At 39.9% G+C, this 23,669-nt stretch overlaps 1 protein-coding gene across 2 annotated transcripts in view; it reads left to right on the forward strand.

Annotated features, from left to right (window-relative positions):
• ASB3 (ankyrin repeat and SOCS box containing 3) overlaps positions 1–18,157 on the forward strand; it is a 72,602-nt gene extending 54,445 nt beyond the window's left edge. For both annotated transcript variants that reach the window (XR_015696917.1, XR_015696918.1), the window contains one exon: positions 17,945–18,157. The gene's annotated coding sequence lies outside the window, so the exon portion shown is untranslated. The remainder of the gene's footprint in view (positions 1–17,944) is intronic.
• Positions 18,158–23,669: the final 5,512 nt, after the last annotated feature.

Genomic DNA, 23,669 nt, shown 5'->3' on the forward strand with positions numbered 1-23,669 from the left:
GCCAGATAAGGTCTGTGACTGTAAATCCTCCCTTGAAAGACTTTGCTGGATGTGAATGAACAGAATTCACAGTAAATTAATAAAGGGTTTTTGTCAGGGCAAGGAGTTTGCTTCATGCTCTTGGGAAGCCTAGGTCAGAACAGACAGTCAGGGAGGATGGGAATTGTGATTCAGATCAATCTGTGGAGCATAGGCTTTGGGAAGTTTGCCCTCTCAGTGAAGAGAGCGTCTTAATTAAAATAATTTAGGTTAAAGACAAGGATTGATCCTAACTGGGACCCTGGAGAGATGCTGCCAGTCAGAGGAGACAGTATTGGCCTAAATGGATGAGTGATCTGATTTATTGTGAAATAGTTTCCCCCTCCCATACAAAATAGTTACGATTCATCTTTGTAAATTCCAGCCCTTGAGTGATAGTCAAAAACCATGAATACACAGTATTTTCAGGGATGTCTGCAGGAAGGCAGGATGAAAAATGCTGCATTGTGATCAAGACCTGCCTCTTTTCTCTGTGTGCTATGCATTTTAAGAAAAGTGGCAGATTCTTGAAGATGCTGTTTTGTGTGTTGCTGTGACTAAGAAATGTGGATAAAATGCAGCAATTTAAAGAAGATTGGAGGGTATCTTTCTTTCAAATTACGTTATCAACAGCTATTCCTCAAATAATAAGATCTACAGTGCATAGTTCTACATGCACCATCACAGTTAAAATAGCTTGAGACCAGCTCCTATACTTACTTGCAAAGGTTGTGTGCTTGTGCAAGACATTTGTAAAGACTGATGACACTCAGATTTTACACTGCTTTGTAGAATTACTAGTATACATATGGCAAAAATTAATACAGCATTCCTGGCTTATGATACTCCTGTCAGGTTCATTCAAGCCTCTTTATAGAGCTCTTGCTTTTTTTAAATCCTATTTTGTCATATTTGCAGTATTCACTGCTAAAAGATATGCACCCCCATTCCCTGGACAAATTATATTTCCAACTATTTTTTTCCAGATACCCTGCTCAAACTATTTCCCCTGCCTCTACCTTGCTTCTCATTTTACTACCCTGGTTCTTTACTGCTGGATTTAGATTACAAATGGTTCCCAAATTTCTACAGATCTACAGATTTGTACAGATCAATTCTTTTTTTTTTTTTTTTACAATGCAGTTCTACTCCAGGGAAAAATGCAGTGAGGCCATTTTTGGGCTAACAGAAGTGAGCATAAATATTTGATGCCTCATTCCGACTGAGAGCATGAAAGGTGGAAGCGGCAGCAACAATGTCTCTGTATTTGCCACACTGCAGTGATAGTGTGCTGTGAAACTCCATTTTTGTTTTTTAAAAATCAAATACATTTCATTTTGATTCCTCCAAAGAGACAGCAGAGGAGGAGGACTGCTGTGTGTCCACATCTAAATGATACTTACTTGATTTTTAAAAAATGTAAGTTATGCTGATTGTAAGGCATCATGTTGCGACATGCAGCAGAATGTCAGAGGAGATTTATTTCAAATTGTCATGGATCCAGGAGGTTCAGTGAGAGGAAAAAAACTCTTAACTACACACTCTCTCACAGCTGACTTCATATGACTGTTAGATAAAATAGCAGGAAGAAGAATGGTCTATTCTGAATTTCTTGGGCGAGTTGAGCTGAGTAAACTTGGGCCAATTACTTTCTCTCAGCCCAACCCACCTTATAGGGTGGTTGCTGGGAAAATAGGATGGAGTGCTATGTATGTTTGCTGCCTTGAATCTATCTATCATCTGTCTGTCTGTCTATTATCTGTCTATCTGTCTGTCTATCATCTATCTATCTATCTATCTATCTATCTATCTATCTATCTATCTATCTATCTATCTATCTATCTATCTATCTATCTATCTATCTATCTATCTATTTATTCAAGGCAGCAAATGTACATAGCACTCCATCCTATATATATAAATGTGTGTGTGCGTGGGTGTTCCAGCATAACTCTGGAACGCCTCGAGCAATTTCAACCAAACTTGGTACACAGATGACTTACTCTCTGGAAACATACTGTGGAGGTAAGACACCCCTAACACCACTTGGGGTGTCTGTTCTATTAAGATACAACCTGTTGTGCCTTAAAATGGGTTCTACTGTACTGTCTTAAAATAGCTTCTGTACAGTGCAGTGGAGTAGCCATGGCAACAGCTTCACAATGCTCCACAAGGGGGCTCCCTCTGGTAAGGGGTAAAATCCAACATTAGAAATTACGCTTCTGGGGGCACAGGGAAAACATTTTTAATAAATTTAATTGTCACCAAAATCAGGGCTCGGGGAGAAGTTACTCTTTCCATTGCCTCTTCAGGAATTGCGGTGACGTTCATGGAAGGAGGGAGGACAGCCCATGCCCGCACTTACATTGCCACTTGACATTGACATTCCTGTCTCATAGGAATGGGATAAATAAATACCCAGGTAATGCCGGGTTATCAGCTAGTTATTTATAAAAATATCACACACACATTCTCTTTCACACACACACACACACACACACACACACACACACACACACACACACACAGGCAAAGTCCCCAGGTTAAAAACATTTGACTTAAGGGCCACCCTAACATGTAAACAGATTGCCTCTTACTGAAAATGGGAGACAACATTCTTCCTCACGATGATAAGCTGCTGAAGCCACTTTTTATATTACCTATAATTATTACAAGCCAGTTTTATAACTATACAATTATTAATTCTTCAAACTAAATTCTATTTTTTTTCTGTTTCAAGCATAAAACCAGAAGCAATATCCCAATAGAAACAAGACCAAATAAAATATCTCTGTTTAAAAGTTTATAAACACTTCAACCACTTTTCTATTTAAGACATATACAAATGGGGTTGAGAAGGGCTAAATTCATATGAATCCTCTGGCCATGTTGATAAACACTCAAATACAGATAGTTCACAATTGTGCTCAAACTTTCTGTTGCTAATTGAGATATTTATTAATATCTCAACAGATATATTTATTAAGTGAGTTTTGCCCCATTTTACTTTCTTGTCACAGTTGTTAAGTGAATCATTGCAGTTATTAGTAACTTGGTTGTTAAATGGATCTGCTTTCTGCTTTAACTTTGCTTGTTAGAAAGTTGCAAAAAGTGAGCATCTGACTCTGGGACCTTGCAACTGTCATGAGTTGGTTGCCAAGCATTTGAATTTTGATCATATGACCATGGGGATGCTGCAATGGTTGTGTGAAAAATGGTCATAAGCAGTGATGGGTTGCAGGAGGTATGCCCCGGTATGGGCGTAGCAGAGCCAGCCCGGAGCACCGGATACCATTCTGGTACGGTGCTCCCGAGGGCCCTCCCGCCCGCCCAAGCTCCTTACCTGTCTTTTAAGGTTTACGCGCATGTGCATGGCACGTACAGTGCCTGCGCTCCGCTGAGCAGCTGGAGTGTCACGGAAGGTACCGGAAGCCTCGCATGCACATGTTGTGTATGCACGTGCCGTGCACGTGCATGTGGGTGACGCCGGTACCAGTTGGAACGGAATCCAGAACCCACCACTGGTCCTAAGTCACTTTTTTTCAGTGCCATAACTTCAAATAGTTACTAAATAAACTGTTGTAAGTCAACTACCTGTAGTGTCTCGGTTTTAGTTGCTGGCATGCCTTGTAATAGAGCTAAGCTAAGTGGACAGTAAAAAGGCAGGGAGACTGGCCAATGCGTGCCTGACAACATTAATTCCTCTCTAATACTGGCTTACAGTGGCAATAGGCCCTTTGGTCTTACTACTAGACCCCCTATTCTCCCAGGATGTGGCATGATTGGATTGATGCTGAAAAGATGAGAAGATGATATTGCTTTGTAGGCGTCCTGACCAAAAGTTCAGACATAAGAATCAGTGAGGGAAGATGGACACAGGCATTTAACTGAACAGGAAACACAGTGTAATAAAAGAGTGTACTGCAGACTTGCTTATTACCACTATGTCCTTCCGTTTGGGATTGGGTACCTGGTGGCATTAGAGACACCAGAAATATATTATGAAATAAAGACCAAAATAGAAGATAAAAGTAATGAATACCTGCTGAACATCAGTCGGGGGATAAGTTACTGTTTCCATACCATCTTATCTCTTTCCTTGCATCATAAATTTTTGCGTGTTTAGAAACTATTTACTGGCACAATGAATTTTTTTTTATCTTCTTGCTAGAAGGTGAGCTTCTTATTGACTGACAATAAATCCTCTTCAGATGCCAGATACCAAGACAGTTAAAACTGTGTTCTTGCAGCTGAGGAATGTTCAACATTTGGCCAGGGAATAAATTTCACAAACTCTTTATGTCAAGTCAATAAAGGTCTTCAGTTGTGTAGGGTTCCCCATATTAATGCATTGCTTTGATTAAAGAAATACAACACAGAGGTGTCAATGAGGTGTGGGGCAGTTATTGACCCGGTAATATAATTGAAAGGTTGTTGGAAAATGACTGGAAATTAATGGCATAATTAGCCTAGAAAATCACTATTGCTTGCACAGTGGTGCTGTAATCTTTAAAAGCTATTTATTGTTACTACATGTTTTGTATGGAGGGTTGGTTTGAATGGCAGAAGGCCATGTAAGGGATGTGTATGCAGGGTGGGATCCTACTGGTGTAACAATCGGTTTGCTTTGCATGCATGCATAGTTACCCATTGTTGTGATGAACAGCTGATTACATAGTAGGGACGGCAGCGATCACATGTATGCAGGTTGCGTGTGTGTGCTTAGTTCGCTGTTTCCCGATAAAAACAGATATGGAGCTGGGTGGGCAAGTGGGCCCGAACAGGTTCGCTCTCCACTGTTTACCGCAACTACCAGTTTGCCAGAATCCCATCCCTGGGTTTACGTGTGCATATTTTTCAAATGTGCATCAATAATGTTTATTACTTTCCTTATTGATAGAAATGGGGTTTTTTTCCACTTTTTACTATTTTTCTTTTTCTTTGATTTCTATGTTCTTCCCAAAAACCTCTTAAATAAAATTTGATAATGTTTAGGTACAGAATGTGTAAAAACTGATACAAAACAAAAACAGCTCCCCAAAATAACAGTCAAAAGTGTAATCCTACAAACCCTGCTGTTTTATGAGTGCCTGAATGAATAATTCCATAATTGGAGCTCCGCCACTGTCTGATAAGACATTGGGAGAAGTCCATAGACCGAAAATGCACTAAAAAGAATATATGCACAGATGCATTTGTGTATAGCTAATGTCTGATTAAATCTAATGGTGAAATGGGTTGGTATGTCGGTCTTTTGAATTCTTTAATGCCAGTTTCACCTCTAATTACTATTTATGTACAAGGGTAAGTATCATCTATACAAGTGGAAGATTTTTAGCAGGTAAAATAGCAGAGAAAAAGAAAGCAGGTGTAAAATCATCCATTTTGGATCTCCCATGTGGCGCTTCATAGGTGAGTTCACTTCTACACTGGACTAGACTAAAATGTGTGATTTAGAGTATTGTGGGAACTCAACCACAATCAAAGCACTGTATGAAACAAGCATACCATAAGATTTATTGGGAGGGAATAGTATGTTCACATAACATACAAGACCATTCCTCTTTTGCTATCCCTGGCTTAAAATTTAGCATGTTGAATTGATGGGACTGATTGTGTGTGTGTGTGTGTGTGTGTGTGTGTGTGCGTGTGTGTGCGTGAGAGAGATGTGGGTTGCTACCGGTTTGGCCCAGTTTGACTTGGTTCAGCCGAACCGGTAGTGATATTTTGGCCTGGATGGCAGAACCGGCAGCAACCCAGGCTGGTCACGCGCCCGAACTGGTTCCCCAGTGTTTTTTAGTAATTTTTAGTAATTTCTGCATGCGCAGAACAATTGATAATCAACTACGCATACACACGCAGCACACACAAAGTGTGCACAAAGTGAACCAGCTGCAACACCAGCAGCAACCCACCCCTGGTATGTGTGTATATGTGTAGAGGTAATATCTAGGGTGGAGTATCAGCAGGGACTAAATTAGCAACCAGGATACTATTAAACAGTGAGACGCAAAAAATAAATGGGAACTTACAGGGTATATCTAAGGACGCTTAGAGTACAACTTATGAGTCAGGGCCAAAAGAAAAACCTAAGAAGATAGAGGCACACTAGAATCCAAAATGATTCAAGAAAAAAAAGGTGTCACGGTGGCAGAATCGAGTTTATTTAATCAGAAGTGGCATAACGTCTATGGTTATTTGGTGGATAAATACACTTTAATAAAATGCCCAATTTACAGAGGACCAATTTATAAGCAATCAAAATTTTATTTACCAAAAACATTTCTTGATGAAATAATATAAATGTTTTCTGATTTGAAGTATGCTATATAGTTCATATACTATGAACTATACTTCAAAGCATCAATAAATGCTTATTTATTGAATAATACTTTACTTTTTCGGAAATCAACTCTTCAGCTATCAATGTCTCTTCATTTCTTGTATATAAACTTGATTATTTTCTTTTAATTTCTCTTTTTTATTCAGTCAGTTGATAGCTGCCACTTCTCTTACTTTTAAGTTCCCTTAATTTTTATCTGTAGACTCTATTAAGTACTTTATAATACAATACAATACAATAGCAGAGTTGGAAGGGACCTTGGAGGTCTTCTAGTCCAACCTCCTGCCTAGGCGGGGAACCCTATACCATTTCAGACAAATGTCTATCCAACATCTTCTTAAAGATGGGGCATTCACAACTTCTGGAGGCAAGCTGTTCCACTGATTAATTGTTCTAACTGTCAGGAAATTTCTCCTGAGTTCTAAGTTGCTTCTCTCCTTGATTAGCTTCCACCCATTGCTTCTTGTTCTACACTCAGGTGCCTTGGAGAATAGTTTGACTCCCTCTTCTTTGTGGTAACCCCTGAGACATTGGAACAGTGCTATCATGTCTCCCCTAGTCCTTCTTTTCATTAAACTAGACATACCCATTTCCTGCAACCTTTCTTCATATGTTTTAGCCTCCAGTCCCCTAATCATCTTTGTTGCTCTTCTCTGCACTCTTTCTAGAGTCTCCACATCTTTTCTACATCATGGTAACCAAAACTGAATGCCGTATTCCAAGTGGGGCCTTATCAAGGCCTTATAAAGTGGTATTAGCACTTCACCTGATCTTGATTCTATCCCTCTGTTTATGCGGTCTAGAACTGTGTTGGCTTTTTTGGCAGCTGCTGCACACTGCTGGCTTATATTTAAATGATTGTCCACTAGGACTCCAAGATCCCTCTCACAGTTACTACTATTGAGCAAGGTGTCACCTATACTGTACCTGTGCATTTCGTTTTTCTTGCCTAAATAAATATATAAACATAGGCTTAGTTAATTGTTTGCTTCCATTACACTAAAGAAACGATCAACCACTTGATCAAGCAACCTGGTTGGGAAATAATGAAGGATCATCAAATTATTTGTGATTGAATTTATTTCTGCATTTTTATTGCCAAAGAAGGGGGGAAATGCTTAAGGGGATTCTGTTGGCTAATTTCACATAGTATACACACATACCCACGTGCATGCACGCACACACACACAAACACACACTTTTATTAAAGTTTTTTCTTAAAAAGAAGATAAAAACGTATACAAACCAATATAAAAGAAAAAAGAAAAGTGTTCTTCTCACAATGGCCAGGGGGGAGGGGATTTGTGATTAAACACAACTGAGGGAAACACAAAGTTTGAGGAGTTAGCTACCATCCCAGTGAAGGAAGGAACTATAGTTAAAGTAACTTGGGATAAAGCAAGGCTCCACCTAAATAGGTGAATGATTTGATTCATTTTAAAACAGTTTCTCCCATGTTGGAGAATTTGAATTGTGATTCAACAGATCTGGAGTTCCCAAAGTTTGAAGAGGTTGCTATACTAGCTATCATCTTTGGATAAAGGACCAAGGTAAATTCCAGCTGATCACATGGAAGAAGTTAGGTCTCCCTGCCTGTGTACCTACAAATGCAATGTTTTTTTTTAAATATCCCTGAAATCTTCACTTAACTTTGACTGGCTTTTAATTTACAGAGTATATAGCTGTTAGATAAGAATGCAAATGCATTAACCCTGGGACTTGGAGGGGTAGAAGTGATAATTCTGGATTTGCTTTTCAATTTATGGCAGTAGGGGGTTGAGTGCCAATGTCATGCCATTCCTTTGGTTAATAATTATATATGTAGGATACTCAGGAATGCATTAGCGCTATACAGTTCAATGAAATGAAAATGAATTTTCAATTCTGACCAATTATAAATGCAAAATCTGATTGCCCACCAGAGGACGCTGTTTAAACATTATTGCAAATGAGCATATCTGAGCTTTGCCTGATTTGCTCTTCGAGCTCTTTTGAGTCTTAAAAAGGTAACTGTGTGACAAATAAATAATAAACAGAGTTTATCCTTTCATTTAACTCAACTGTTTTTCAAACTTAGCAACTTTGAGATGTGTGGATTTCACCTTCCAGAATTCTCCAGCCAACATGCAGTCTTAACGTTGCCACATTTGAGAAACACTGATTTAAGTAATGAGCAATTATATTTTTCAGGGATTTCAATACTCAGTGCTTATAGAAATGGACATTATCATGTTTAGATACAAATGACAAGAAAGCTAGGGTCCACCAATATAACTGGTGAAATCAGACTGCAAATATACAATCTGTCAGTAATTACTGAAGATTTCTTTTAGCCTAGGAAGACAGAATTAAAATACTCTGATTATAAACAGAGAAAACTTAGAAGCTTCTCTTAAGAGAGAGATGGACAATAGTTTTGTGCCATACTTTCAAAACCATTTCCTGCTTCCAAATACCAGAGGAACTATAGCAGTAATGGCCCAGGAAGGGAGGGTGCTGGAATTTCTGTTGTGTTTCTGTTCTGTTGTATATAATAGGTATTTTAGGTATCATCCAATTCAGCAGAACTCTTCTCAATTTCAACAGTATAATTTTGGGATGGAGATCATAAGGGCTGGGAGGCCTGGATGTGATCCACATGTTGCCCTTCCCTTTCAAAATAATAGTAGACAAATATGCAAATATTTACAATAATTAGGTTCTGCTGTTCAGAATAAAATGTAGGAAGTGGATGGTCAATGCTGCTTGTAATAATCTGGAATAATTTCAGTCTAGGAGGGCTCTTCCTTTAATTCTTTGTTTTTATGTTTTGCAATAATAGCGAATTGCATTCTATACAGCTGGGGGTTTCCCTTTCACTGCTTATATCAACATAAATTGGGGGTGGTTTTCAGATTGTTATTCAATGGTCTGAGATGACTGACCCACCGCATTAAAAATGTCTAACTAGGTTACAGAGTTAAAAACTCAGGTTGTGGGTTTGCACAACAGATTGAATAATAATCTACTCAATTAAGCTGCGCTTGCAAATCGTGCTAATCACTCTGTCCCCCTGCCTCAAAATAGTCAGTGTTAGAGTTTATAAAGCTTTTTAAGGTAAAGGTAACGGTTCCCCTTGCACATATGTGCTAGTTGTTCCCAACTTTAGGGGGTGGTGCTCATCTCCATTTCAAAGCCGAAGAGCTAGCACTGTCCAAAGACATATCTGTGGTCATGTGGCTGCCATAACTAAATGCCAAAAGCGCACAGAACACTGTTACCTTCCCACCAAAGGTGGTCCCTATTTTTTCTAAGCATTTTTACATGCTTCCGAACTGCTAGGTTGGCAGAAGCTGGGACAAGTAAAGGAGCTCACCATGTTACACGGTGCTAGGGATTCGAACTGCCGAACTGCCAACCTTTCTGATCGACAAGCTCAGTGTCTTAGCTAATGAGCCACCAATGTGATGACTAGACTCTCGATGTGATTAAACATTCTGTGGAAATACAGCTGTGATGTCCCAAGACCAAGGTGGGCTGTGCCCACAGTGGTTTGAAACAATCATGGCCAGCCAATTAGATTAACCCTTTGTGTTTCATTTCTTTGAAATAGAAATATTAAGTACTTGCACTGACCCCCAGGCAAATTTAAATATTAGCAGGAAAGAAAACAACTTGATCCACTTCAGCCTATGTGGAGTTCACCCAGTTAGAATTAGGGCTAACTCTAAAGTGAGATCTGAACATCTTAATAGTACTGGAAATGCACAAATAGCAAGAGCTTTTATGACATTTTAACAGGATTTGATGAACTTTGCAAGATATTTATTTATTTGGCTTATCTGGCCTTTCCCTTCTGATGACTCTGAGCAGAGTACAGTTCGTTACATATTCTGGCAGATGATGATGATGATGATGATGATGATGATGATGATGATGATGATGATGGTTTAAAGAAATACTCCCTTTTATTTTTTAAATGGAAAGAAAAGTGAACTGGATTTGTACAATAGCAATATTTATGATTTGGGGACAGAAGGGAAAAAAAAGATTCAGTGGTTGTTCCAATTGTAACAGCAACAATTCCTTTGAATGGTTGAAACAATTCCTTTGAAGAAGTAACAGTTGTAAGAATTCCTTTGTAGATAGACACATGGTCTATCCCAGCTCAGTTCTAGTTACCATAAAGGAAATTCTGCTTTATCTGGAGAAGCCAAAAGACAAACAAAAGTCCCTCTTCCTAAAGCCTGCTGGCATTCAGGAACAACGGCAACAAATCTGAAACACGATGCGCCCCTTGCATCTCCTGTCCTTTGCCACTGAACTTCAAAGGACCCCTGGGTGCTTTAGTTGCTCCAAGCCCTTCCTCGCAATTCTTCAGTCTGCTCCCTGTACTTCACTTGGCAGAATCCCTTGCGTCTCTCTTAAGAGCTTTTGAACATTATATCCTGTTGATGTCTTTGGCTCAGAATTCACAGTATTCGCTACAATATTTTTTTTTCTTTTTCAACATATTTCACTATTTTTTTCCTTTTAAAACCTTTGGTTGGCTTTGTCCGCTTTTGTCTGATGGCAGGACAAGAAGCTCCTTAAAGAGAGACCTTACCCATAACTGGAGAAATTTCCTGAGACTGAGAGCAATTAAGCAACGGAAGAAGCTTGCCTCCTGGAGTTGTGGATACTTCATTGCTGGAGTCCCAAAGGTGCTTTTTTATCAGGAGGCAACTGGATTTTCTTGTTTTTTTTCTTTTGAAGACACTTCACTTCTCATCCAAGAAGCTTCTTCAGCTCTGACAGGATAGAGGGGAATGGAAGGATTTATATTCCTTGCAGACAGCTGGTCATTTGCATCCTTTTAGAGGGCTGTTGAAGCACTTGGAGGTGCTTCAACTTGAGAAAGCACCTTTGGGATAACCATGAGCTGGGTGGCCATGAGCTGAGTGACTGAGAATCTCTACAGACTTTTAGCTATACAATTTGGGGTGAACACCCTTTGAATGGTGTGGGAATAGGAATGGATTGCCAGAGAAGAAGAAAAAATGCAGACTACAGGAACCAGAAACACTACTCAGGTGACCTTGAGGACACAGAAAACCTCCAAGTGCTTCAGTGACCCTCTAAATAAGGATGCAAATGACCAGCTGTCTGCAAGGAATATAAATCCTTCCATTCCCCACTATCCTGTCAGAGCTGAAGAAGCTCCTTGGGTGATAAGCGAAACATCTTCAAAGAAGAAAAAACCAGAAAGTCCAGTTGCCTCTTGAAAAAATACCTTTGGCACAATCATGACCTGGATGACTGTCAGTCTCTACAGACTCCATTGCTGGAGGTTTTCAGTAAAAAAATTAACATTTGTCTGGGACAGAAAAAAGACTCTTGCCTTGGGCAGGAGTTTGGAGTCAAAGACACTGAGTTCCTTTCCAGTCCTATGTTTTATAATGATTCTTTGGCAAGTTCAGTTTTCATGGGCTGTTGAATACAATGAATATCAGCTTCCCAGAGAACCTCTCTGGTTTCTAGCCTGATGCCATACATCAAACTGGCTCTAGACATAGATACTTATGAATTATAAAAAAAATAATTAGTCAATGCTAACTGATACTTATGATCAATCTTTTGTAAGCATTTCAATTTGTTTTTGCATTTGATATTTTAATGAAAGAAACATTAAAAAGGAAGGAAGAAATGCAATATCTATCTATCTATCTGTCTGTCTGTCTGTCTGTCTGTCTGTGTCTGTGTGTGTCTGTGTCTGTGTGTGTGTCTGTGTGTGTGTCTGTGTGTGTTGTATTTGTGCTGATAAATAAGTGAGATAAGTGATAAGTGATAAGTGACACTAAATATATATACAACCCCTGGTATGCCCAAATATGGGAGGAAGGTCACACTTCCACTCTCTGTCTTCGGCTCGTCACAAGAGACCATCCAGACAGAAACCCAATATTTTTTACTGTTGCCTTTTTGTTACATTTGTTATATTTATGCTGATAAATATTTATTTATCAGCATAAATATAACACACACACACACACACACACACACACACACACATATATATATATGTTGTGTTTGTGCTGATAATGTAACAAAGGCAACAGTAAAAATATTGGGTTTCTGTCTGGATGGTCTCTTATGATGAGCCGATGGACACAGAATGGAAGTAGTGACCTTCCTCCCATATTTGGGCATACCAGGGGTTGTGACTTTATGTGTGTATGTATGTGATGTATGTGTGTGTGTGTGTGTGTATGTATGTATGTATGTATGTATGTATGTATGTATGTGTGTGTGTATATATATATATCCTTATATATATATATATATATCCTTCTTTCTTTCATTCTTTCTCATTCTTTCTTTCTGCTTCTTATATTCTAAACTTATTTAAACTTTATTATTAATTTTAGAATGGATTTTTAAAAAATAAAGCTCACAATGGCTATGGACCTGTGGAACTTTAAACTCAATAGATATTAAAACTTTTTTTAGGGGAAAGAGAGGGAATCTCTTTCATGTGAAGGTTGCTCAGAGGTCATGACTGATGTGTCTCTCACTGGACCTGATCCAGAGCAGGTTGGTTGCAACTACAAGGGCAGAAAAGGACCATTGGTCCACTGTCCTGGGCAAGAGGCACTTCCCCCAGGAGCTCCTACCAAGTGACCCTCACTGCTGTAGTTGTGGTCCTGAGTCTCTTGTTCACAACTGGGGATGTGACTGGCACACCCAGAGGTTTATGCTGCCTGATTAATTAATCGGGAGTAACTTAATTTTATCTGTGTTCAACATTTTACTATGCATGTGGTAAAAAGTGTGATAGTACTGTTCACTCTCATGTGCACATGCTTTAGAGGGAACATAGCACACACACACATTATTTCCTTGCCTGTTTTAGAAGTCTGATTTCCACAAAATACTCTTGGCTCCCTTATCTTTTATAAATGCTGATTTGAAAAACGTTCTCAGTTCTTATCTCGTTTTTCTCATGTCCAGCCCTCAGTATCTCCAGTTATCGACTCATTCTGTTTTGTTTTTAAAGCATCAGATAGCAGGAGATGTGAGAGCCCCTCTCCTGGATTGCTGCAGCCAATAATGAAATTAAAGAGCAGATAGTCTGACATGACTGATGCAGCTTCCTCCGTTCACTGTGAGGATGGACTGTTGCTGTTCTGATAGGGAGAATCAAAGATCTAATGAAACTGTAAAGAGTGAGCAGATTTAAACTCAGCTTGTTTTAATCTATGGTATGACATCACCTTGAATGATGCTGCCCTTGAAGAGTATTTAGAAACTCTAGTAAGTGCAAAATTAAAGTATATTGCTTTGAGGTTGATATTATATAGACTGAGGTTCATTTTAGATGATTGTATTGCATTTGTTTTGCATCAGCTAAGTGATCTGCTATGGTTTTCCCAGTTGCAATGTATGACTGTGAAAGTTGGACCATAAGAAAGGCTGAGTGCCAAAGAATTGAGGCCTTCGAACTATGGTGCTGGAGAAGACTCCTGAGAGTCCCTTGGACTGAAAGGTGATCAAACTTGTCAGTCCTAGAGGAGATCAACCTTGACTGCTCTTTAGATGGCCAGATCCTGAAGATGAAACTCAAATACTTTGGCCACCAAATGAGAAGGAAGGGCTCACTGGAGAAGAGCCTAATGCTGGGAAAGATTGAGGGCAAAAGAAGAAGGGGACAACAGAGAATGAGGTGGCTGGCTGGAGTCACTGAAGCAGTAGGTGAAAGTTTAAATGGACTCCAGAGGATGGTAGAGGACAGGAAGGATTGGAGGAATGTTGTTCATGGGGTCATGATGGGTTGGACACAACTTTGCAACTAACAACAACCAAATGCTCCACAAAGCCCAAGAGGCTTTAGATATGAAATATCTAAAAAATACTTAGAGAGAAAGAATACTTTCTTTTATATGAAGTTCCCTCCAATTTGAAATCTTCACCAAGAAGCTAGGATGGGGGGCAGGGATACCAAAAAGTCATCGTGGCAGCAGCCATGACACAACCCTGTCTTTTGTGTACAAGAAATACATGTGTGATACATTTGGAAAGGAGTTTGTGATAATGTGATTTCAACTACCATCTTGAATTTTTGACTACTGTCCTCTCCATTTATGCCCCTGGATGAAGAACAGTAGTGAGATTCATTATTTTTTACTACCAGTTCTGTGGGCGTGGCTCGGTGGGCGTGGCATGGCTTGGTGGGTGTGGCTAGGTGAGCGTAGTAGGGGAAGGATACTGTAAAATCTGCATTCCCACCCTATTCCAGGGAAAGGATACTGCAAAATCCCCATTCCTTCCCGATCAGCTGGAGGCAGAGAATAGATGGGGGCCTGGCCAGTCAGAGGTGACATTTACTGGTTCTCTGAACTACTCAAAATTTCTGCTCTGGTTCTCCAGAACTGGTCAGAACCTACTGAATACCTACTGAATACCACATCTGATGAAGAAGAAGAAGGCATACAACTTTTTGTTTCCTTTTGGAACTCTCTCCCCAAAGAGAAAGTTACCATTTAATTCATATTTTTTTATTATAATTATAACCAATTTTGTTGTACTTAAGTACAATGACAATAAAGAATATATTTATACTATTTTTTTAAATTTTATTTTATTTATACAGTTTACAGTTATAGGCTGTCCAAACTCCCATTGCCCCTGAGAAGTTAACAGGTTGCAGGAATTAAGCCCAACATTTCTGTTGTTAAGCAAATCAGTTGTTAAGTGAGTTTTGCTCCATTTCTTGCCACAGTTGTTAAGTGCATAATTGCAGTTGTTAAATTAGTAACATGATTTGGCTTCCCTATTGGCTTTGCTTGTCAGAAGGTCACAAAAGGGAATCACATAACCAGAGGACACTTCAACCATCAAAAATATGAATCAGTTGCCAAGCATCTGAATTTTGATCATATGACTATGGGGATGCCGCAACGGTTGTGTGAAAAACAGTCATAAGTCACTTTTTTCATTGCCATTGTAACTTTAAACAGTCACTAAATAAATGGTATAAAAGATAAAAAGAATTTGTTAATGGTGTCCAAAACAGCATGTTACCAAAAAGCCTTTCAGCACAAGCTCAACCTTCATTCTGTCCCCAATCTTCAGGTGACAACCAGGTCTTCAATAGTTTCCTTAACATCATCATGATAGGAGGCATCTGGATTTCTGGGTGGATATCAATCCACAGGACAGGTGGCACAACAGAGAAAACATGCTTATGGAGTCTCACTAGGTGCCATTGCTTAAGTAATGGTCCCTAGAGCCCATCTTCTCTGTCTGGATGCACAAGATGGGCAGAAACAACTAGAGACAAGCAGCCCCCAGATAACCAGGCCGAATGCCACGACGGGCTTTTGTAGGTGATATTTTGAATTGCACTCAGAAGTAACAGGGTAGCTCATGGAACAAAGGGGTGGACTGCTGCGGGTTTGCACGGGTTTGGGCGATTCTCTAGCTAAGGATCTACCCAGTTTGGCAAACCTGAAAATCCCACCGATGGCTGGCCCCATTCCGCCCACCTCTCCCCTCCCACCCCTCCCTTTTCCTCCCAGGAGTCTCCACATGACCCGTTTGGGATGTCAGGTAAGTAAAGGGCCCATGTGGAGGCTCATGGAAGGCGTATGTGTGAGCAAAGCAAATGCATGGAAGGCGCATGTGTGAGCAAAGCGCATGCAAAGAAGGCCTGGTGCATGCACAGAAGGTGTGTGTGCACGCAAAGTGAGCATGCGTGCACAGGGCGAACCAATGTTAAAAATAAGTGAGACCCTGGGTAAAACTATTTTTATTATATTCCTGCCCCTCCCAATGCTGAGCTCACATCTTTTTCTTCTGATTTTGCATCAAAGGATTCTCTAAGTAGAGGAGTGTACTGCCAAGACATTTACACAATTTTAATTACGTCCCTTTGTTCCGTTTATGAACTAATACTTTTTTTCTATCCTGATATGCATATGTATGAACATTTAAAGTTCCCTGTATCCTGATGCTTAAAACAACCATATTAGACCCATGAAGGGGTTTTTTAAAGCTGTTTTTAATTCTATAGGAGTTGCCCCTTGGAATGTAATTAAATCTGATCTCTTTCACTTGAAGCCAAATGAATAATTCATAGGTTTTAATCAGCTTTTGTGCTTTGTGAAATTCTCAGATGATGCATGGAAAGGTTTTTTTACTTGAAAAAGAAGAGAAGAAATATTCTGTTTCCTTTTCAGAATACAGGTCTGTGTATGATTGCATGTGTACAGACCTATTATCTCAGATGTACAACAATGCAAGTTGTGTAGAATACCATCTTATTGGGTAGCAAGCCATGTGTGTATCACTCACTGCGCACAAGCAATTTTCATAATGTTAGATAAATAGAGCCTCCATGTTTAGTGCCAGGCTGCTGCCTGAAAACAGCAGAGGAAAGTTGACACCATCGTGATATTTGTTGGGTTCTTGGTGGTATTTTGTTGCTATAATAACAGAAATGCTGGATTAAAATGAATACTGATGTACAGTATTTGTCTGGTTTTGTTATGTAATTATCTTTTAATAGAATTAAATTCAACATGGTGCACATTCATAACCTCTTTCATTCTCTCCAGTTCTCTTTTACAGTAAGATATCTCTTGATATATGTTGAAGGTTTGGGGAAATCACAGAGCATTTAAACTCCTGATTAAACTTCCAAGAAAAAAAAATTATGCTGAACAAAACCCACATAAACTCACCCCTATATGATTTTAGCAAAATGTTACAGGCTAGAGTGCTTCTGTCAACTTTCCACTCCCACTCTCTTCCATGTTATTTCCATTTTTCCCATTGAATAGCTAGCATTCTGGACCCCAGTTAGGCCCAAATTATATTTGCTTTTTAATGTAGTCTTTCCTCTCTATTCTCTAGAATTGTTTCCAATTGTTATGGTACTTTTCATGTCTTGGTATTTAGATCGACATCCAGAAGATACTGTTAGTGTAAGTAAGGCTTGTATGCCTATGGGCTGCCTGAAATTGTGAGCTGTTTAGTCTTGCAGAACAGCCAAAGGCTCTGGGAAATCACCAGAACTCACCAGCTAATTGGTATCTAAAGAACCATCCAGACTTCTATTTGCACACTTTGAAGGATAGATCAAAACCAGAGTGTCCCATTCTGTGCATCTAGACCAGGGGTATCAAACTTGTGTCATGATGGCTTCATCACGTGACGTGTCATAACTTCCCTCCCCTTTGCTAAATCTGCAGTTGGTGTGGCTAGTGCATGCTACATCTGGCCTGCGGGCTGAGAGTTTGACAGCCCTGATCTAGACTATATCTTCTTCCTTTATGTTTTTCCAGTTTTCAAGGACTCCTCTGTTCCTCTTAGTGTTGGCTTCAAGATTTGATTGCTGTCTCACACAGTCATCCTGGATATTGGCCAGACTATTTTGTGTCATTCACATATTTAACTAACAGCCTATCAATTTTGTTCTCAAGGCATTAATAAAAAATGTTGAGTAACATTGGTGTTTGTAGGACCTCATTGGTTACCATTCTCTAACATGAGGCAGAGACATTAATGTTGACTTTGTGATTGAGTTGTCAATTTGTGAAACAGCATTTCCTTATTTTTCCTCAGAATTGGCTCATCAATTAGCAGGAAGCTTTCATCAGCCATCTATAACAGTATAGCATCAAAATATATCAGCAGAAGTCAACCATCTCCTGCTCACTGCTTCAATGTCTGCAACTGTTGTGCCTCTTTTTCCAACAGAGAGGAAACAGCAGGATGGAATAAGATGGAAAAGCTCATGTCATGCAACTTGAACATTAAATAAATTCCTTTAGTGGATGCATTATGTGAATGTATTATTATTAATAATAATGATTGATACACACACACACAAAAATCGTAGTGATACGCTTGTATTCTTTCATGTTCTCCAGAACTAAAGTAGACCTTAGAGAAATTATCATGAAAAGTAATGTGTTGAAAGGAAACCTAAGACAATATTTTTCCTTCTTCCCCGACAACAAAATTTGCCTATCCAAAACTCTTATTTGTATCGAGTCTGCATTGAACCCAATTGAAGTTTCTTCGAGATGCAAAGGGAAAATTCACAAATAGGCTTGCGTCACTGAGAAGCTGTGGGAGGGAAGTGCCAAGATGAGTCTAAGTGTTTCCCTGGGTTAGAGATTAGTAAACCATTCACTGCCTTTTCCAATCGGCCTATGCCATCCCCTCAATCCTTTTCATTTCCGCCTGTTGAGATCGGAGCAGGAAGGGCACTGGAAATCATAGATCTCCAGGCTAGAGATGCCAACCAAAACTGGAGTCAAAATTAATTCTCCAACTGCAGTGAAGAGCTAGACTATTTGTGACTGCATGCCCTGGATCTAGGAAATGACAACTCTGCAATATCAGTAAGAATGTAAGCAGGAATGGGCTGGATTTGGCTAAAAATGTAGAATTTATTTGTTTGTTTATTTATTTAATCAAATTTATATAGCTACAGTGTATCACAGAAGTGAGCACATCCCCTCAAATTTTGTAAATATTTAAATATATCTTTTCATGTGACAACACTGAAGAAATGACACTTGGCTACAATGTAAAGTAGTGAATATACAGTTTGTATACCAGTGTAAATTGCTAGATCTTCGCAAGGTAAGTAACCTGGCGCAGCAGAATGGAGGTGGGAAACAATTGTATGAGGTATGTCAATAGGCCTTGGGTAGCCTTAAGCAGGTGGCCTGTTCCATCACTATCCCCACCCACCCAAGGCCTTCCTCACACTGAGAAACCTCACGTGCTCTTAATGAACCGGGCATTTGATTAGCAAATGCGTGGGCAAAAGCAGGGAGTTTTCATGTTCATTTTACATGATTCATTCCAACAATCCTCAGGTTATGAAAGTAATTGGCCATTTCATTCATAACTCAAGGGCTACCTGTGTATTTTCTTGTCTTTGACTGTAGGAATGAGAGGAAAGATTACGTAAAGAAATGTGCAGTAAAATTCCATGATCTCAGTAGCACCTTGCATACCTATGAGCTCACCTAATTAGCACAACCAGATGTGGGATGAGAGGAAAGGTTATGTACAGACCAGTGACGTGCAGTGAGCTTTATGGCTGGTGAGGCAGCAATTTTTTTTAGACTTGTGGACTTCAACTCCCAGAATTCCACAGCCAGGCATGCTCAGTTCTGATTTAAAGTGACAGCATTTTCCCCCCTTGCAAAATAAGTTTTCCCATTCTTTTTCTTCGCCCTCCCCCTCCTTCCTCCCTCTCTCCCTCCCTCCCCCCTCTCTCAAACAGACACACGCACACAGAGAAGTTGGATCCCTCTCTCACTCACTCACTCTCAAACAAATACAAACACAGAAGTTGGATTGGATATATTTTCCAAAGGCTTGAAAGCAGCTCCTCTGCCATACCCCCCTTCCCCTGCTGCCTTCCGATCGGAGCCTTTGATTGCAGGTGAATCACGTTGCCTTTTCAAACTTGTAATCAGTGAAGCTGGGCTTATATACTTTTATCCAGCTCTGTGTGTGTGTTTGTTTGTGTGTGTGTGTGTGTTTGAAAAGGCAACATGGTTCTGCATGCAATCAAACTTTTTGAATTCCTCCCCCCTCCCCATACACGCAGCTTTTCCAGCTGTTTCAGAGAGGATTTCAACTCTGCTTTTGCCTGCCCTCATGAAAAGAAAAAAAGCCTCTAAAAATGCCCTCTACAAAAGGCGAGAGAATACGTGCCTCCTTTGCCTAAGAAATTTTTCATCTTTTAACCCTTGCTTAACTCTGCTCAAGTGATCATAAAGCTAGAGTAAAGGAGGCCCGTAGTTCTCTCGCCTCCCACTGCAGTTAAGCACTAAGCAGAGTCATCCACTGTGACTCTGGCAGCAACTACCTCAGCCTTTTTCTTTTTAATTTTTCTTTCCTTTTCCTCATGATGCTGGTGAGGCCCCGCATCCCCTGACTACACGTCCCTGTGATGATGATGTTGGGTAATGAAATGTCTGCAAGCAATAAACCAAGCTCAGAGAGCACCAAGGACTCTACATTTCAACCCTGAGATACAAAGATGATTCTCTTCCATTAGATCTCATCTTGCAAATTTAAACATGGGGGGAAATGTATTTTCTACAGTGTTTCCTATGTGGCAAGTTGGTGATGTTCTTTCATTTTTTTTCAACAACTGGGATGATAAAATATTGAATTAAATTGAATTCTTCGGCTAAAGGGGATACAAAGGTGGATACAATTTTCCCAGGAAAACATTCATGTAGGATTTTTTTCTTGTTTCTGCTGTTTCAAGTTTATAAAAATGCAAAAAAAGCAGATGAGACCACCACATATATGAGGAACCGTGTGGATTTCAAAGTAAAGGTTTGCCATTTGCCTTTGGTATTAGAACTATGATATCCTTATTTTGGTGACATGAGGGCACCTCTTGTCCCCCTTCATATTCAAAGGTGCCCATTTCTTGTGTGCCATATAAGGCTCACCCCTAGCACCCATCCACAGCTAGATAAAATATTAAGGGCCATGTCATGAAACACTGATTGTGATGACTTTGACTGCTACATATATATATATATATATATATATATGTATGTATGTATGTATGTATGTATGTATGTATGTATGTATGTATGTATGTATATATATATATATATATATATATATATATATATATATATATATATATATATATATATATATATATATATATATATATATATCCAGGATCCCAATCCTTGTGCTGAGGCGTTGAGTAGTTGAGGTGCTGAGTAGCGGAGGAGCTGAGGTGCTGAATTGCGGAAATGTTGAGAAGCTAAGGTGCTGAAGTGCAGAGGTTCTGAAGTGCGGAGGTTCTGAGGTGCTGAAGTACTGAAGTGCAGAAGTGCTGAAGTGCTGAGGTTCTGAGGTGCTGAAGTGCTTAGGCACTGAAGTGCTGAGGAGCTGAGGTGCAGAGGTACTGAAGTGCTGAAGTTCTGAGGAACTGAAGTGTGGAGGTGCTGAAGTGCTGAGGTGCTGAAGTGCGGAGGTGTTGAGGAGTTAAGGTTCTGAAGTGTGGAGGTTCTGAAGTGCGGAGGTTCTGAGGTGCTGAAGTGCTGAGGTTCTGAGGTGCTGAAGTGCTCAGGCATTGAAGTGCTGAGGAGCTGAGGTGCGGAGGTTCGGAAGTGCTGAGGTGCTGAAGTGCTACAGATCTGAAGTGTGGAGGTGCTGAAGTGCGGAGGTGCTGAAGTGCTGAGGTTCTGAGGTACGGAAGTGCTGAGGAGCTGAGGTGTGGAGGTGCTGAAGTGCTGAGGTGCTGAAGTGCTGAGGAGCTGAAGTGCTGAGGAGGTGAAGTGCTAAGGTGCTGAGGTGCTAACGTGTGGAGGACCAGCGGATCCGGGTAAGGACACACTTCTGGAATTATGGTCCAGTGGGTCACATGTCACACTTCTTGAGCTGAGATGTCATTGCCCACCTTGCACCAAGCCTTGATGACATGTTTGCTTTCAGTATTTAGTGAAATTTGGGGGGAGGGGGCAGACACCTTGGTGGATGTCTGTAAAATCCTGTTGCCAATCCCCATTTTAGAGGCAGATAAATCATAGAATCAATATAGAGTATCAAGAAGACCTCTGCTATTTGTCGACCTCTGTTCTGATCAAACTTTGAAGTAAAAAAGCTGCAAACATCAATAGCTGAGCTTGTTTTGCATATGAAGCTTTCATCACTATTGCAAATTTTGTTGATGCAATTGTGATGTCATGCGACCTCCCAAAAAAGGTACTGTGAGGAAGTAACTTGTTGGGATAATTTGAATTTGAATTTATTAAAATTTATAGGCCTACCTTTGCAGATTGGCGTTTGGGAACAAAGTGAGAACTTTTCCCACATACTAAATAAAAAAAATGTACCTCTAGAAATTGTTTTGAATTGTTTGGGTCCGTTGTGGTATGAAAGAGAAAAACGTTCTTTGAATTGAAAGGCTCTTCATGGGGAATATTGACGGCCAGTTATATATATCATTTGAGATAGTTCACAGATCCATGGCTGCATCCCAGTGGTGGGATTCAGCCAGTCCGCCCCTATCCGGGAGAATCGGTTGTTAACTTTATGAGCAGTTCGGAGAACCAGTTGTTGGAAGAAATCTCCTTTTGTTTCCCCCCCCCCCCCCCACTTTACAGGGCTAATCCTGTAAGGAAGGCAGGAAGGAAGGAAACATTCTGGTGCTGTTTCTAGCCTAATATTTATTGCCCTCCTTACAGAAACTGCCTCTCTGGTTAACCCTAATTACATTGTAACAGCTAAGGTGAAGCCCCCATCGACCTGAGTGATATTGAGTTGGTCACACCCAAACAGTCACATGACCACTGAGCCCCACCTACCCAGCTGGTCATTAGGGCAGAAAACCGGTTGTTAAATTATTTGAATCCCATCACTGCTGCATCCCCTACATTGTAGGATTTACATTTTTAAAGCAATGTTAGTTTTGATGTTATCTGTTATAATCTGTTAATGTTTTATTTCATTTAGCTGCCTAGTGTTGCCTTTAGGTCAGATGGGCCACATATAAATAGGAAAATTGAATTATGTGGGGTTCAGATAGGTAGGTTGTAGCTTCTAGAAACACTTGAAGGGGTTGAAATAGCCTGGGGAACAGGAATGTCTCCCACATGTTGAATCATCTATCCATCTGCTTTCATGAAAAAGATCATAAACTTCCCCTGTAAGTCATAGGAGATTGAAAAGTAGCTTAAGGTTATGGGACCTTATCAATTGGAATAGAAATGCCAAATATTTAGTTGAAAGAAAAAAAGGAAAGGGGAAACTGCTGGGGAGGGTTGGCCAACGCTTGTCCTAAAGGATCAGAGTAGAGGAATTTGAGGGCAAATGTAATTAACCAATCATGTCCTATTCTAGACATTGTCTCTCAAGTTTACATTCCAATTTTTGAAATAAAAATGCCAAAGCTATTCTGCCTTGTCACCTATTTCTTTACCTTCTAGTTTCCATCACTGATTTTACGATGGAAAACGATCGGTTGAGGAAATTAAGAAAAAAACTGAGGTGTCTCCAAAAAGAGGTAAGAGAAAATATTTGTTCATAGGCTGTCACAGTAAACGTGTGATGGAATCAGTGGTGGGATTCAGCCTGTCCACACGTATTCGGGAGAACCGGTGGTTAACTTTCTAAGCAGTTCGGAGAACCGGTTGTTGGAAGAAATCTTACTTTGTTTTTTTCCTCTTTACAGGGCTAATCCTGTAAGGAAGGCAGGAAGGAAACTTTCTAGTGTTGTTTCTAGCCTAATCTTTATTGCCCTGCTTACAGAAACTGCCTCTCCGGTAAACCCTTATGACATTGTAAC

This window comes from Thamnophis sirtalis, unplaced genomic scaffold, assembly GCF_051295495.1.
Source record: "Thamnophis sirtalis isolate CommonGarterSnake01/CBP01778 unplaced genomic scaffold, rThaSir2_p1.2 scaffold_6, whole genome shotgun sequence".
Classification (NCBI taxonomy): Eukaryota; Metazoa; Chordata; class Lepidosauria; order Squamata; family Natricidae; genus Thamnophis; species Thamnophis sirtalis.